A 15,136-nucleotide genomic window follows, 5' to 3' on the forward strand; every position below is an offset into this window, starting at 1 on the left:
TAATCATTGTAGCAATATTATATGTATCTCAATTTCAGTCCTTTTAGGGTTAAAACGAAACATATTTAAATAGTACTTAACTCAATATTTTGCAAAACTTAAAACTAACGTACTTAGTTTTTTCCATTGTAATTCTTGAGAGTAAAAAACCATATTTAAATTTGTCAAACAAAAACTTCTACCACAACATCTGTTAAATCTAGTGTGAAAAGTAAGAAATAAAAAAATCATTTTATTCGAAAATTTTCTACTATTTCTTCTAAGAGTAAGAAAAACAAAGATACAAATCGTATTCAAAATTAACAGATACAAACACTTGTATAAATTTACATAGGTAAAATAAAAGTAAATCATTTATGGATCCAACACCAACACTTAACACTAACGTTCACGTGAACACTTGTGTAAATAAAATCATTGAAATGAATATAAAATTCAATGACTTGAGAATTGTTTTTGAAAAATATAACTAACTGTGTTTTACTTTACTTGTAAAGAAAAAACGCCTACAATTGTCTTGTAAATGTGACTCATTTCTTGATTTTATATTAAGCCATTGGCTTCTTTGTCTTTTAGAGATTTTAATAAAGCACTATTTAAATAGAATTTCTAATTAATTAAATATGCAGGATTTAAGGTTAAAATTCTAAATGAAGAATGAAATATATTTCTAGAGAAATTTTAAATTATTACATAAATAAGGGAAATTTTACGAAAAGGCCACAGGCATGAAGAAAAAACTTTGTTCAAATCGGTGACCATGGAAAATATCTATTAAATTTAATATGGAATTCCTCTAAACTAAAACCCACTTTACGATTTTTGAAGATTCTAGCTCTAGCAGTTTTAGAGATATAAGCATTTTTGTATTTATACCCTACACCACTATAGTGGGAAGGGTATTATGCGTATGTGCTGATGTTTGTAACGCACTAAAATATTAGTACTTTACCCACCTTAAAGTACCGATTGACTCAGATTCACTTTCTGAGTCGATTTAACGATGTCCGTCCGTTCGTATGTCCATTTAAACGTTTTTTTATTGAATTTGGCATAGGACGAAGCCTATTGAAAATAGTTAAAATCGGTCCATCTAGCCCCCATTCAACTGAACCTCCCGAAATGATAATTATGTAAAATATAATTGTATCTCGATAAAAGGTGGCACAATTAGGTATAAGCAAACCTTGATGACCTTGCCGAATTTCTAAATGATAGGGCCTCATTTGACCCTAGCCCCCATAAAAAGTCCGCTTCAGAAAGTGACTTCAATATACACAATACATTTACTAACACTAATATTGCTATGAAATTTAGCACAGATAAATATTATTTAAATATAAATCTATCCAGTAGATTTTATCGGGTCCATATTTGCTCCTATCGATCATATAAAACCACTTTAAGAAATTTAGTTTTTCATCAAAAGATTGCTTAAATAAGTCGGAATCAAGGTATAATCAAGATAAATGCTTTATTATTATTAAAGTTCTTCGAACAAAATTTTAAGATTCTAGTTCCAAAACGAATATTTGTATTTAATTTATATGGGAGCTACCAAGCACCTAAAATCTGGTCCGCCAATTTATTACCCAATTGTTCAGATTGATGTCAAAGTAGTTCGTGCTGTTATATTTTCTCATATACACTATTTTAAGATTTTCTTTATATGAGAGGTGCCACGCCCACTGTGGGTAGGCTGCCCAAAGTTGTCCATACAAGATTTGAAGACTTTACTTTTTGCAGTTTTGAACACTTGAAATTTTGAAGTAAAAAGAAATACAGAAAGACACTGTGAAAATTTCAGAAAAATCGGACCAGCGGTCGAAATATACAAACACACATTAATTTTTATATATTAATTCGAATTTTCATACGAATTTAATTATAATAATTTAAGACAAGAAAATTCCTCACAATTTTTTCCTTAACTTAATTAAAAAAATAAATTTGTATAACCTTTAATTATATAAATAAAACCTTAAGATTATTAACTTATCAGACAGAAAGAAAGCTTTTCAGTTGACGGAGTATTTTTAAGGATTTTTCAAAACAGATAATAAACAAAAAACACTTTAAAATTATTGAAATGGTGTATTTAAGTGTAAATTTCTAAACTGATTTCCATTTTTTTCAACAATTACTTAAAGCCAAAGAAAAAATTATACAAAAGTAAATAACGATAAAAGATACAAAGAGTTAAACAAATATCTTAGCGTTGGAAGTTTGTGGTAGTATGTACATACTACATAAATAACGAGTATTAATAGTAAAGCGTTCATGTGAATGCGAATGGAAATGGGAAAGTGTAATTGTTTACGAGGTTAAGCTGAAAAGTTATTAAATAAAACTATGAAGGTACGAACACTTTAAATAGATGGACTCGAAAAAAGGACTTCCTATTACAAGACAGTATTATACTCAGTTCCTCCATGTAGTAAATGCTACTTGTTTTTTCAGTTCTTCTCTTGCTGGGGAGTTCATAACGATGATGGATGATGATTCGTATAATTAGAACTAATTATACAGATTTGTGTATATTCCAAATATAATTAAGATTTGAAAATAAATTCAATGATTTTGTGGATTTTAATGAGGTATTATATTGAAAGGACTTTTCAATCGAACCTGATATTACTTATTACGGGTTTTTAAACCTTGTGGAGCGAGTAGGCATAAAGTGTTTTTGTGCTTGAGGTTCAAGTATTTACATACACACCCAAAATTTCAAACACATTCGTTTACTTAAACACAACGAAATGTACAGAAACAATGCTTTGACACATGTTGTTGACAAAATAAACATTAGCATCCGGCCGAAATTCGATTGTTTAGAGCTACAGCAGAACCGAATATAAAATTAGGTACTAATGCGTTTTAAACCGAAACTTTTGACAAGTTTCACAAATCAATCTCAATTGTAAAGCTTATATATCAACAGAACCCAAACTCAATTATTGGGAGCTACTAAAGTAGCAAGGATATAGGGTATACATATATCATACAAATTGAAGTCAAGAGACCTTGAAAGACGTATTTGCATGTCCGAAAATCTGATTGAACGCTGTAAACGAAATTCATATATGCATCGAATTATTACTTGCGACGACAAATGAATCCATTACAAAGCGTAAGATATCGTATGTGTCTTATCTATTATGTGCCACTGAAATCTGACCAGACTATTGGCAAAAAACGCCCAGAATATGCGAGCAGACATGAAAACAAAAGCTGTTAAATCTTTGCCCAGACTTTGCCCCGTCCAACTACTAATAGTTTCGATCAAAGCAGAAAGGGGTCTATTCTAAAAATGTTTCAAAATACTTAAAAGCTTGAAATTTAAAATTTTCCTTTTTTCCTAAAACCGATTAAAAATAACCTAGAATTATACGAAAGTTTACGAGCGTATTATAGTTAGTCTAAACTCTTTATAAACTTAATCCGAAACTGAGTAGATATTATTCGGTCGATCTGTATTAAACATACAATACAGCAACTTCCATTACTACATAAAACAGAGTCATTATCAGCAAGCAACATCAGGCCCAAAAGGAAACCAGTTTAAAAAAAAAAAAACAATGTCAAAAATGGTCTTGTTATATTTTTTTTCTTTACTAAATTTAGGCCACAAAATAAATAATTTTATATTTATGTGTGTTTAAGTTTTAGCGTTGCAAAGCATTTGGGAAAATTCGTACAGAAAAAATATTTAACAACAACCGGCAAAAATATGTGCCATCAGCAACAACAACAATTACTCTGTTGGAAAACTAATGTCTCCACGACCGTGTGCCCACACTATTGGAGAAATAAAAATTTTGGTTGCAACAAACATGTTCGCTTCGAACTATATTAAACATGTATGCTTGAACATGACGGACAACAATAATTTAACCCTAGAGAGATTATTAGGGTCATATTACATATATTCATAATTTTTGTAAATTTTGTATAAAATGTCGTCGTTACATTTTTGTACACACCATCAAAAAAGATGGGGAGTATATTGATTTTGTCATTCCATTTGTAACACAACGAAATATTGGTCATAGACCCACAAAAGTACATACATACCTTATCTGTCTGATAGAATCCAAACGGAAAGAGCTAAAGGGTTGAATTTTTCCACAAATATTCCCTATAGATAATGTTTGTTCGGTTAAGCAAATGGTTCACGTTTTCGCATAGCCTCCATACAAGTGGCTCCCGAAAAAGTTTTAACAGTCATAACTGGCTTACAAATACCATTATAGTGATGAAGTTTGACATAAACAAGTTTTATTAATACCAAAATATCTCTACTATGTTTTATGGGAATCGGACCATATTTGACCCTATAGTCCATATAAAGTCCTATTATATTAGAAGATGACATAAATAAACCCCATTACTGGCTTAAAAATACAAGTACAGTGATGAAATTCGACACAAACAAGTTTTATGTAAACAAAAATCGCTTCACAAGACTTTATGAGAATCGGTCCATAATTGAGTACAGGAATGAAATTCGAAATAAACAAGTTTTGTATGAACTAAAATCGCGCTGCAGATTTTTATGAGGATCGGTCCATAATTGACCCTGTAACCTTGCAACGATGAGTACAGTTATGAAATTCGGCATAAGCTACTTTTATAGGAAATCTTCTTACCGAACTACTTGGGGGGATCGGTAATTGATTCTACCCCCTTCAGGGAAGGACCTTTTTTTATTTAAAAATACGAGTCGAAAGAACTTGGTCCAAAATTGACTAAAGAACGATAAAAAATTTTATCGTTCAGGGTTATACATATAAACTTTAAATTCAAATAAATATTTTTTTAATAAAAATGTGAAATGACAAATTAAATTAAGGTTCTAATTAATTTTTATACCCACCATCAAAAAAGATGGGGGTATATTGATTTTGTCATTCCGTTTGTAACACATCGAAATATTGGTCATAGACAAAAGTTAATATATTCTGGGTCCTTATTAAATTCTAAGACGAATTAGCCATGTCTGTCCGTCCGTCTGTCTGTCTGTTGAAAGCACGATAGAGTCCGAACGGAACGAGATAGAGGACTGAAATTCCACAAACATTATCTATAGGTAAGATTTGTTTGGTATTTAAAAAGGGACAATATCGGTCCACGTTTTCGGATAGTCTCCATGCAAGTGGACCCCCGAAAAACAGCTTTATCTGGCATATCTGTTTCAAAAGTACGAGTATAGCGATGAAATTCGACATAAATAAGTTTCATATGATCCAAAACCTCTCTACCAAATTTTATGTTGATCGGTCCATAATTGACCCTACCCCCCATATAAGGTCCCCTTCAGAAAATAACTTTAACGCTCATTACTAGCTTAAAAATACGATTATAGTTATAAAATTTAACACACATAAGTTTCGTATGATCCAAAATCTCCGTACCAAATTTTATGTTGATCGGTACATAATTGACCCTACCCCTTACTTTAACGGTCATTACTGGCTTAAAAATACGTTAACAGTTATGAAATTTTATATAAGAAACATTCATAGGAACGTAAATCTTCCTACCGAATTTCATGCGGAAAGTGTCGGGAAGTTATATTCAATGTAAAGAAAAAAATTTTATGAAAAACGGTCAATTATTAACCCTATCTCTCATAGAAGGTCCTCTTCAGTTAATTTTATGTGTAATATCACCCTGATGTTTATAGGGGAGCATTCCTTTTAAGGCATACGTTTTGATGATGGGTATATGAGATTCGGCACAGCCGAATATAACACTCTTACTTGTTAATTTATCACAAATATAAACTTTATTTTAACACATTTTCGTTGACAGGTTATCTGTCTTTCCCTTATTTTATTAAATCAATTAAAAATTAATTTTAACAAGAATTCATACCTAAAGGAATTTTTTGAAAATACCGACAAAGCATTTTTTAAACAAACTAATTTAATATCTAATTTATATGATGAGAATTTTATTGTAAATTTATTTAACTTAATTTGTAAATCTTTGTGGTGTAAATTTAAAATAATAGCTGGTATTTTTTATTGTAAAAATAAAACGCCACTTTATCAATAAAATGTAAAAAATTATTAATTAAAATTATTTGTTCTATTTTTAAACATTGATTCAAATTATTTGTATATGAAATCCAAGTTAATAAAACACATTTCAAATTCTATCAATCCAACACTCTCTGTAAAATAAACTAACCAATCGTATTTTATTTCGATTAATGAGAATACAATTAAACAATAATCACTCAAACAATGTCAACTTATTAAATCCCAGTAGTTTTACAAGTAATAAAAATATCCCTTTTTCAAGATGTCGAAGTTTTTGGTTTAATCGAATTTGATTTGAAGCAATTATAAATCAATTGATTACTTTATACATCACAGGTAATCTAGTTCTTATACGTTCGTAACTTATGGGTTGTCACTTGTTTAGTAAGCATTATACCTACATAATAGAAACAGGCTCCCCGAACTATTGGGTTTACATACATACATATAATTGCAATTTTATAACTTGAAACTTTTTCACATTATTTTTTTGTTTATATTTTTGCTATAAATTAAAAATGACTAAAATTTTGTTATCAGCTTTTAGCAATTAAACACAAGTATTCACACTTAAAGAAATTTCTTAACAAATATTAAAAAAAAAAACTTGATAGCAAATAAGCCATTTACTTGAAACTTTAAAAATACACAGAATTCCAAATTAATCAGAAATCAAGCATTTAACATTGCAAATAGGGTGTATATATAATTAATTATATTATCAATTAATTAATTAATTGTCGCCTTTTTTAAACACTCAAACACACTCACACAAATAAAATAAACTCTTTGAGATGAATGATTAATGAGGAAGTTAAAAAATGTTTATTTTACGAATAAATCATAATTTAATTGTAAATAAATTTTCGTTATTAACACTTTCTATTTAAGATAATGATTTACATTTACAATATGCTGCCTGCCCATTCTGTCATTTGTTAATTGTATGTATTTATCAAATAATCAGCACATTTAATTTGTTACAATTGAATGTAAAAATGTATATTGGTTTCACTTACTACCATTTTACCGCTATTATTGATTTAATAATTAAATTTTTGAAATTATTGTTTTAAAGTACAAAATTAATAAAAACAATTTGGTAAAAGCTTGTTATACTTATTTGTATACTCTTCGTGTAAAGTAGGGTAGGTAGATTTCGGTATTATTAATACCGTCATGATCGTAAAAGCAATTTTCTCTTTTATGGAGAAGGCTCAATTATGCACCGATACTTTTAAAATTTTGTACATAGAGTTTGTTTTGTATAGAACTTGTTTAAGTCGAATTTCATTGCTATACTAGTATTTTAAATAAGAAATTAAATAAGGGACCTCATATGGAAGTAGGAACCATTACCGACCCATCCTCGTGTAATTCGGTAAGAAGATTTACGTTTCTATAAAAGTAGCTTATGTCGAATTTCATAACTGGGACGTTATATGGGGGGTAGGGTCAGGCAAGGACCGATAGTTTTGAATTTTAAATAAATTAGAGCGATTTTGGTTCATACAAAACTTGTTTATGTCGAATTTCATCAATGTAGGTATTCATATTTTTAAGCCAGCAATGAGTGTTAAAGTAATTTTCTGAAGGGGATCTTATACGGAGGGTATGGTCAATTATGGAACGATCATCATAAAATTCTGTTGAGCAATTTTGGTTCATACAAAACTTGTTTACGTCTAATTTCATCGCTGTACTAGTATGCTTAAGCCAGTAATTAGCGTTAAGGTAATTTTCTATAGGGCACTTTATATGAAGGTTAGGGTCAATTATAGACCGATCCTTATAACAATTTGTACAACAATTTAGGGTCATACAAAACTTGGATACGACGAATTTCATAACTGTAGTCGTATTTTTAAGCCAGTATAAGTGTTAAGGTAATTTTCTCAAGGGGACCTTATATGAGGGGTGGGATCAATTATAGGCCGATTCTCATAAAAATTTGTAGAGCTATTAAGCTTCATACAAAACTTGTTTACGACGAATTTCATCACTGTAGTCGTATTTTTAAACCAGCAATGTACGTTAAAGTAATTTTCTGTAAAAGTGGACCGATATTGCTCATTTGCAATACCAAACAAACCTTACCTATAAGAAATATTTGTGGAAATTTTTTAAACCCTCCAGCTCTATCCTTTCGGACTCTATCGTTCTTTCAACAGACGGATAGACAGACAGACGGACGGACATGGCTAGATCGTCTTAGAATTTAACAAGGACCCAGAATATGTATACTTGGCCTATGACCAATATTTCGACTTGTTATAAACGAAATGACAATGATGGTGGGTATAAAAATCGTTGTAAACTGTCCAAAAATAGCTTGCTCAGATCGACGATAATGTCACAAAGTTCCGCGAATAGATGACTACTTATTGGATAATTTGATAGGGTTGTTCATGTATTCATGATGATTTGTCAGATTTACTAATCATAAATGTCAAAAAGTGTGACAGTATGACAATTTGTATGCTAGTTAGTTAACCCTTTCGTATTGATTTCTGTTTTCATAACAATATTTTCAGACAAAATTTCATCTAATTGTCCTATACACGCGTAAACTAATTTCTTAAATCTTTTTTGGATGACTCTGATCTCTTAGGTCTTGCCATTTTAGGCTATGTAGTGCTTTACGTTCCATTTGGAATACAAATTCGCACATGTTTCTTTCGAATTGAATTTGAGAGTTCACCCCAAGGTTACTACTATAAGTTAAAAATATTTATCTGATTTAAATTTAAAAAAAAAACTTTATTTTTTAACTCTTTAATATCACATGATAGACGCGTAACGAATTGTAGTAATTGTTTGAATTGTTGTTTAATAAAATTAGACATTTGACATTGTTTCTTACTTTTTTCTTATTTTTTAATTAAATTCTTACATGATTTCAATATTGCATGTTAATTTATTTAACGGTTTTATGTCTTTTAATTAAAATTTATATTTTTATATTTTATAATAAAAAAAACACAAAAAACGCTACAAAAACTATTTTTACTATCTTTCAATGTACTTACATACGTACATACAGACAAAAAGTAAAAATTATTTCATTATTTAACTTGCACTTTTTTTTAGTATGTCAATGAAATATTGGGTGGGAGAAATAATCTTATCTGTTGACATGCCTACATTTCTAATTCAAACACATTTTATTGAAATCTGACTTCGAACCAAATAGAACACTGGACAAGTTTATCTTTTAGAAAAATATCAAGAAAATATTTAAAAAACTTGGTATTTATTTAAACAAATTTTCTAGACTATTTTTAGTGCAAAATTTTAAAATAAAATAGATAACTAGATAAACTTTAAAAAACTTTAGAATTAACTTTTTCTAACAACCCAATAAATATTTTTTCTCAAAACAATTAGAAGAAAAAAACAGAAATAAAAAAACGTTGACAAAAACAATTATTTATTGGGCGAGGGTGATATTTAACATCAATTGTTCAAAGATTTCATTTGGGTTGACTGTTTGTCACTGTTGTGTGTGAACAAAAATTTTATATAGAAATTTATTACAGAAGAGCTGATGTTGTTGTCATTGTTGCTATTTCAATAAAATAATTTAATTAGTGGTTTACGTTGTAGAGTAAAATGAAACAAACAAAAAACACAAATATAAATTATAAAATATGTATATAAGTAGATAAATGTGTATTCCAAAGTCAAGTGGTGTTAATTAAAATTGAATTCCAAAATATAAAAAAAGAAACTATTATTTTGACTTATGTACATATATATTGGTATTCGTGTTTTGGTATTTTTTTATTGGCAAAAATAATAAATGAATCATGGTTGAATTATTATATAATTAAGGAATTATTGCAAATTAAAAACAAACAAATAATTCCAATTTCTTTTCATTTATCTTAGAAATCAAGAAAGCATAAACATATTTTTAATTGTAATTTAATTATTTCTAGTCCTTGGATAAAAGTATCTTTTCTCAAATATGTATTTTAGTTGCAATGACATTTAAATGTATTGTTTTTCATAAAAAATAAAATAAGAACTGTTCAGTGAAAATTTGGACAAAAATCTTTAAGAGCGTTTACCACAAAATGTCGAAGTGCTTTACGTGAACACCTGCCTGGAAGGCCTAATATTACGGTGCTCTATTTCACCCACAAGGAGAGCTTTTTTGGCGACTCACCACCGCCCATTTGTGGCAATTTTTGTACATGGTTCTGCGGATCCATTTACAAACACTTTGCTCAAGTACTCGTTACTTAACTTCCGAGATGCAAAAACATAACTTTATTTTAAAACCATGCAGATGGGATGGCCTCTATTGAGTCGGCAACAGCCTAGACAACCTAGAGACGTAACCGGTAGACCGAAGTACGAATCCATCAAATAAGCCGAGACTTTGTTCTTACTCACAGTGACACATAGAGTTTACTCTGAACATATCTGGACAAGGAAGGAAAATTCAATGGTATAACTTGCATCACCATTCAACCCTGCACACTTCTCATTTATCCGACACACTCATAAGAGAACAACATACGACAGACTCACTATAGTTATATGGGCGGATGAGTTCCGTATACCCCTAAATTCATCCTGTATAAAAAGCACCGAACTTATCGCGAAAGATAGATTTCACCGTGCATCAGTCTTTTAGACACAACTTACTCTTCCCGCGAATTTTGGTTTAAACCACAGCCACTACGCGGATCCCGAAGGAACCTCAACCAACTGACCAAACAGGACTGGCCTCCCGATTATGTGGTTCTCTGGTTAGACCCCATGTCAAATCATTCCAAGGACTAGCCATGGAGTGAAATGACATCACCAATTTATAGTCCCGGCAGACTAGAGGTACTGGTAGCACCTCTTTACCCCGGGATTGCAATACATCAAGATGAAGGTCTTTCATCAAAGAAACATCCTCTGTGGGGTATTTGTTGTCTCGGCAACAGCACAAAACTTATCGTGAATTATAGACTTTTTCGTGCATCAGTCTTTTAACCAATATTCTCCAATAACCCGTACAAGACAAAGTCCAAAACTCTGCCCTGTGGCCTACCAATTCCCGTGGTACCAAATAATGTGCTCTCTGGTTCGACATCATGTCAAAACATTTCAAGGAAAGACCGAGGATACATTTGATCATCACCAGTTTATAGTACCGGCAGACTAGAGGTATTGGTAGCACCTTTTCCCCCGGATTGCAATAACACCAAGAAGCGGGATGATATAAAGATTTAATGAATTTTAAAGCTTTTTAAGATATAGTCGAAAATTCGAACTTAAGTTCGAAGTTTTAATGTTATGTTAAACATGTTTTTAAAACAAACATATTTATCAAAAATCAAGTAAAGAATTAATTATTTTAAATTATTGCAAAATTTTAATAGTTCATTATGTCAAAAACATAACTAGCAAGCTCCAACATAATTAAATCGGATTTCATTAGTCATTTTGTATTATTGTGTTATGATAAAAAAAAAACATTACAAATGGAACAGAAAGTAAAATGAGAATATGTATTAATGTAGTTGTTTTTAATAACAATTTCTCTAAATAATTAATTTATCACTTTAATTAAGTTTGTATTTAATAAGTTGACTTAATATTTTAGCAACAATTTAAACAAAATGAATAAAACTAAAAATATCAAATGTATGTCAAAAATTAACTTGAAAACTTATCATTTGGCACACAAAAATGCAAAAAAGAAATTATCATTTTTAAAATGTCTATGTCTGTCTGTCTACTGCGGATTTCACAAAAAATTATGTTGATAAATACTAACTACCAATGAATTGTTACTAATAAATATTTGTTTTGAACGTGAGATGTTTTTCCAATAAAGTTATTAATAATAATAACTAAAGCTAATTGAATTGAATTGTTATTGTATTTAGTTAAATATTAGATAATGCCATATTCAGTGACCATAAAATGGAATTAATTAATTTAACCCTTTTTTGTGTGTGTCTCTTGTTTTTTGTGGTATTTTTATGTGATGTTTTTAAATTTTGCAAAAAAAAAAAAAAACACGTGTATTTTCGTGACGTGCATTATTTTGGGTATTAATTGGAAATAATTTTTCAGTTTACTGAGTGGAAAGTTTTTATACCCTACAACATTAAATAGGAAATTGTATCATACAGATATTTATATATATTAGGAATTGGATCGATCCATATTTAACTCTAGCTGCTTTGAAGTCCTTTTCAGAAATTGACTTAAGAATTGGTAGGAGATTAGTTATAAACAAGTTTTGTATAAATCCAAATTCGTCTCAAAACTCTAAGATAATCATCCATAATTAACCCTAGCCACCTTACAAAGCCCTCAGAAAGTTAGTTTGTCATTAATAATTCAATTGATAAAACTGATAGATTATATGATAATCGCTCAATCGCAGGCTCGAATATAATTAAATCTTCATTAAATACATATTTTTAAATTCAACCATATAAATTAAATATGAATGTATGTTGCCCCAACATTGACTGTATGTGTCTTTCCAAAATTTAATCTTGAACTCTTTTAATCTAAAGTTAACAAGTTTATTTTCATTTTAAATCTACTTACACCATCTAAAAAAACCTTGAAAAATGTCATTAAAACTTCCTAATAAATGTAATTTTTTTAATCATTAGAATGTAACTAAGAAACTTAAGAAAAGAAATTAAAAATAAAACTCATAAAAAAACCCACTCTGAACACAATAGACATAAATAAGAAAACCAAAAAAAGTAAGCAACAGGATAATCGTAGTTACAGCAAATTTCTTCTACTCCTTTAAACATTGCAAACAAAAAGTTTACACAGCCTCAACGATCTTGTTACAAATTATGTGAAATTCTAGGATGATTACCTACAAATAACCTTTATAATGCTCCAACAAATACAATTGTCCTTGAACGTTGATTTAAGACACTTTTTAAAGTTTCGTTGGCATATTTGGTTTATCTATACAAGACTTCTCTTTCTTTCTATTGCACAGCATTACAAATTTCATTATTGTTTCTAAACTGTTTGCAGACATTAACAATGAGTTTAATGAAAATATTAAAGGTATTCATTTCATTTGGAAAATTTTATAAATATTTTAAATACTTCTCAGGAATTTTGTTGATTTAATAAAACTCATATCATATTAAAAAATTAAGCGCTTTTATAGTATTATTTACTGCTACTGTTGATTTGCCATTTTCAACTTTGAAGTAACTGGCGAAAAATCACTTTATTGCGTGTATTGTTACATTCAGAATTATTAATAAAAACAAAACATGTTGTATAATTTACCACTTTCCTGATGTTTTACTTTTACAATACATTTAAGATAAGGTAGGTTTACGTCAATTCATAACTAAATGATTTAGGAACTCTATTTTACTATTACAACTACTAATCAGGAAAAGCGCTAAAACTACAAGTGTGGTCAGAAAAATAAAAAAGAAAAGGAAGAACTTAATCAACACGAGGTTGTCCCAGTTGTTTATTATAACTTTGTTTAACATAACTTTACGCGAACTGGCCAAAAGCGGTTATAGGGCACGTCATCAATGTATACTGGACACATTGGAAGGTTATACGCAATCATCGGACGTGCCCAATCGCATACCAGACACAGAATTTGTCGGAAACTTTGAAACACTGATCCCAGATAAAATGTATTGGTCAAGAGGAACATTAGAGCAAATACCCGTAGGAATCCGTTGCTAAACGGATGGCTGCAAATTGGGGCACAAAGTAGACCTGTGGTCAATATTGAAGACCCAGAAATATACCACCGTTTATCTAATAACAACACCAGCATCCAGGCAGCTAATTGAATTAGCAAATTTTGAATTAATTATTATTACATAAAAAATGAATTGAATGAAATTTCAGTCAATTCATATGAATTTGGTAAAAATAAATTGCAATTCATTTCCAACTCAAATGAATATGGTAAATGAATTGCAATTCGTTTCCAATTCAAATGAATTTGTTTAATGAATTGCAATTTGTTTCTAATTCAAATGAATTGCAATTCATTTGAATTGAATTGATTTTGACTTAATTCAAATGAATTAGAAAAAGGAATTGGCGATTCATGATATATAAATTGATTTTGTTAGTAAATCCACACTGTAGGTTTACTTACAAATCTACTGAAAGTTGAAAGGTGAAGGATGAATTCGAATAAAATATTCTTGGTTTTAGATTTAGTTATGATGTTATGAGTTCATATGTGAAAATTTAAAAAATTATTAATTGACTCTTGAATATTAAATGTGTTTTGTCGTTCGGAGTATCTAAAAATAAAAATTAGTTCTTCTCGAAGAAATATACTCCAAACACCATGTTGTCTTTGATGAGGTGCGGATCCAGTGCCAAATCTTTTCAATTTTCGTACAGAATTATTTCATTTGATTTGAGGAATTTCCATTTTATATTTGCCCTAAATCTGCTTTTGAATTTGATTGCTCATTTTCGATTTCATTCATTTAAATTGCAATTCATTGTTCTAATTCATTTGAGTTGATTCATTTACAGTTCTGGTCTGAGGTTAGTATGTTGATACGTTTTCTGAGTTGAAACACAAGATTACGGGAACAGCTATACAAAATTGAAAGCGCGGATTCAGACGAATGTATAGCATGTGGAGAGGACAGTGAAACTCTGGAGAACTTTCTTTGCCACTGTCAGGCATTCATCGAAATTTGACCCAAATATCTTGGGAGTGATATTATTACGGATATAACATCCATCACGAACACTGATTGGAATATTCTTAAGAATTACGTCCAGGAAACTAAGTTTTTGAACATCGGACATTCTTTGAATACTATATAAGATTTTTGTTTTTAATAACAAACATTTTTCAATGAAAAGCAGCGCAAAACAAACCCGTTAGTGGCCTAGGCCCTAGGTGTATTTCTTCGGATTTGATGTAGATACATCCTCTTATCAACCTAACCTTAACAGGCTGAAATATCTACTCGCTTACAAATATCTACTTAAATAAACACATACTTTCAAATTACCGAGTTTTTGCATTGTTAACTGAGCCTATAAATTTATTTATAAAAATGACCTAAATTTTAAATTTAATTCAAAAACAA

General features: G+C 29.7%; 1 protein-coding gene across 1 annotated transcript in view; it reads right to left on the reverse strand.

The window, feature by feature from the left end:
- LOC119607880 (RNA polymerase II-associated protein 1) overlaps window positions 1-15,136 on the reverse strand; it is a 79,974-nt gene that overhangs the window by 52,343 nt on the left and 12,495 nt on the right. The gene's annotated exons all lie outside the window — the stretch shown is intronic.

The sequence above is a fragment of the Lucilia sericata genome, unplaced genomic scaffold (assembly GCF_015586225.1).
Source record: "Lucilia sericata isolate MDLA Ls3-8-SP2 unplaced genomic scaffold, ASM1558622v1 Contig000021F_arrow, whole genome shotgun sequence".
Taxonomy (NCBI): Eukaryota; Metazoa; Arthropoda; class Insecta; order Diptera; family Calliphoridae; genus Lucilia; species Lucilia sericata.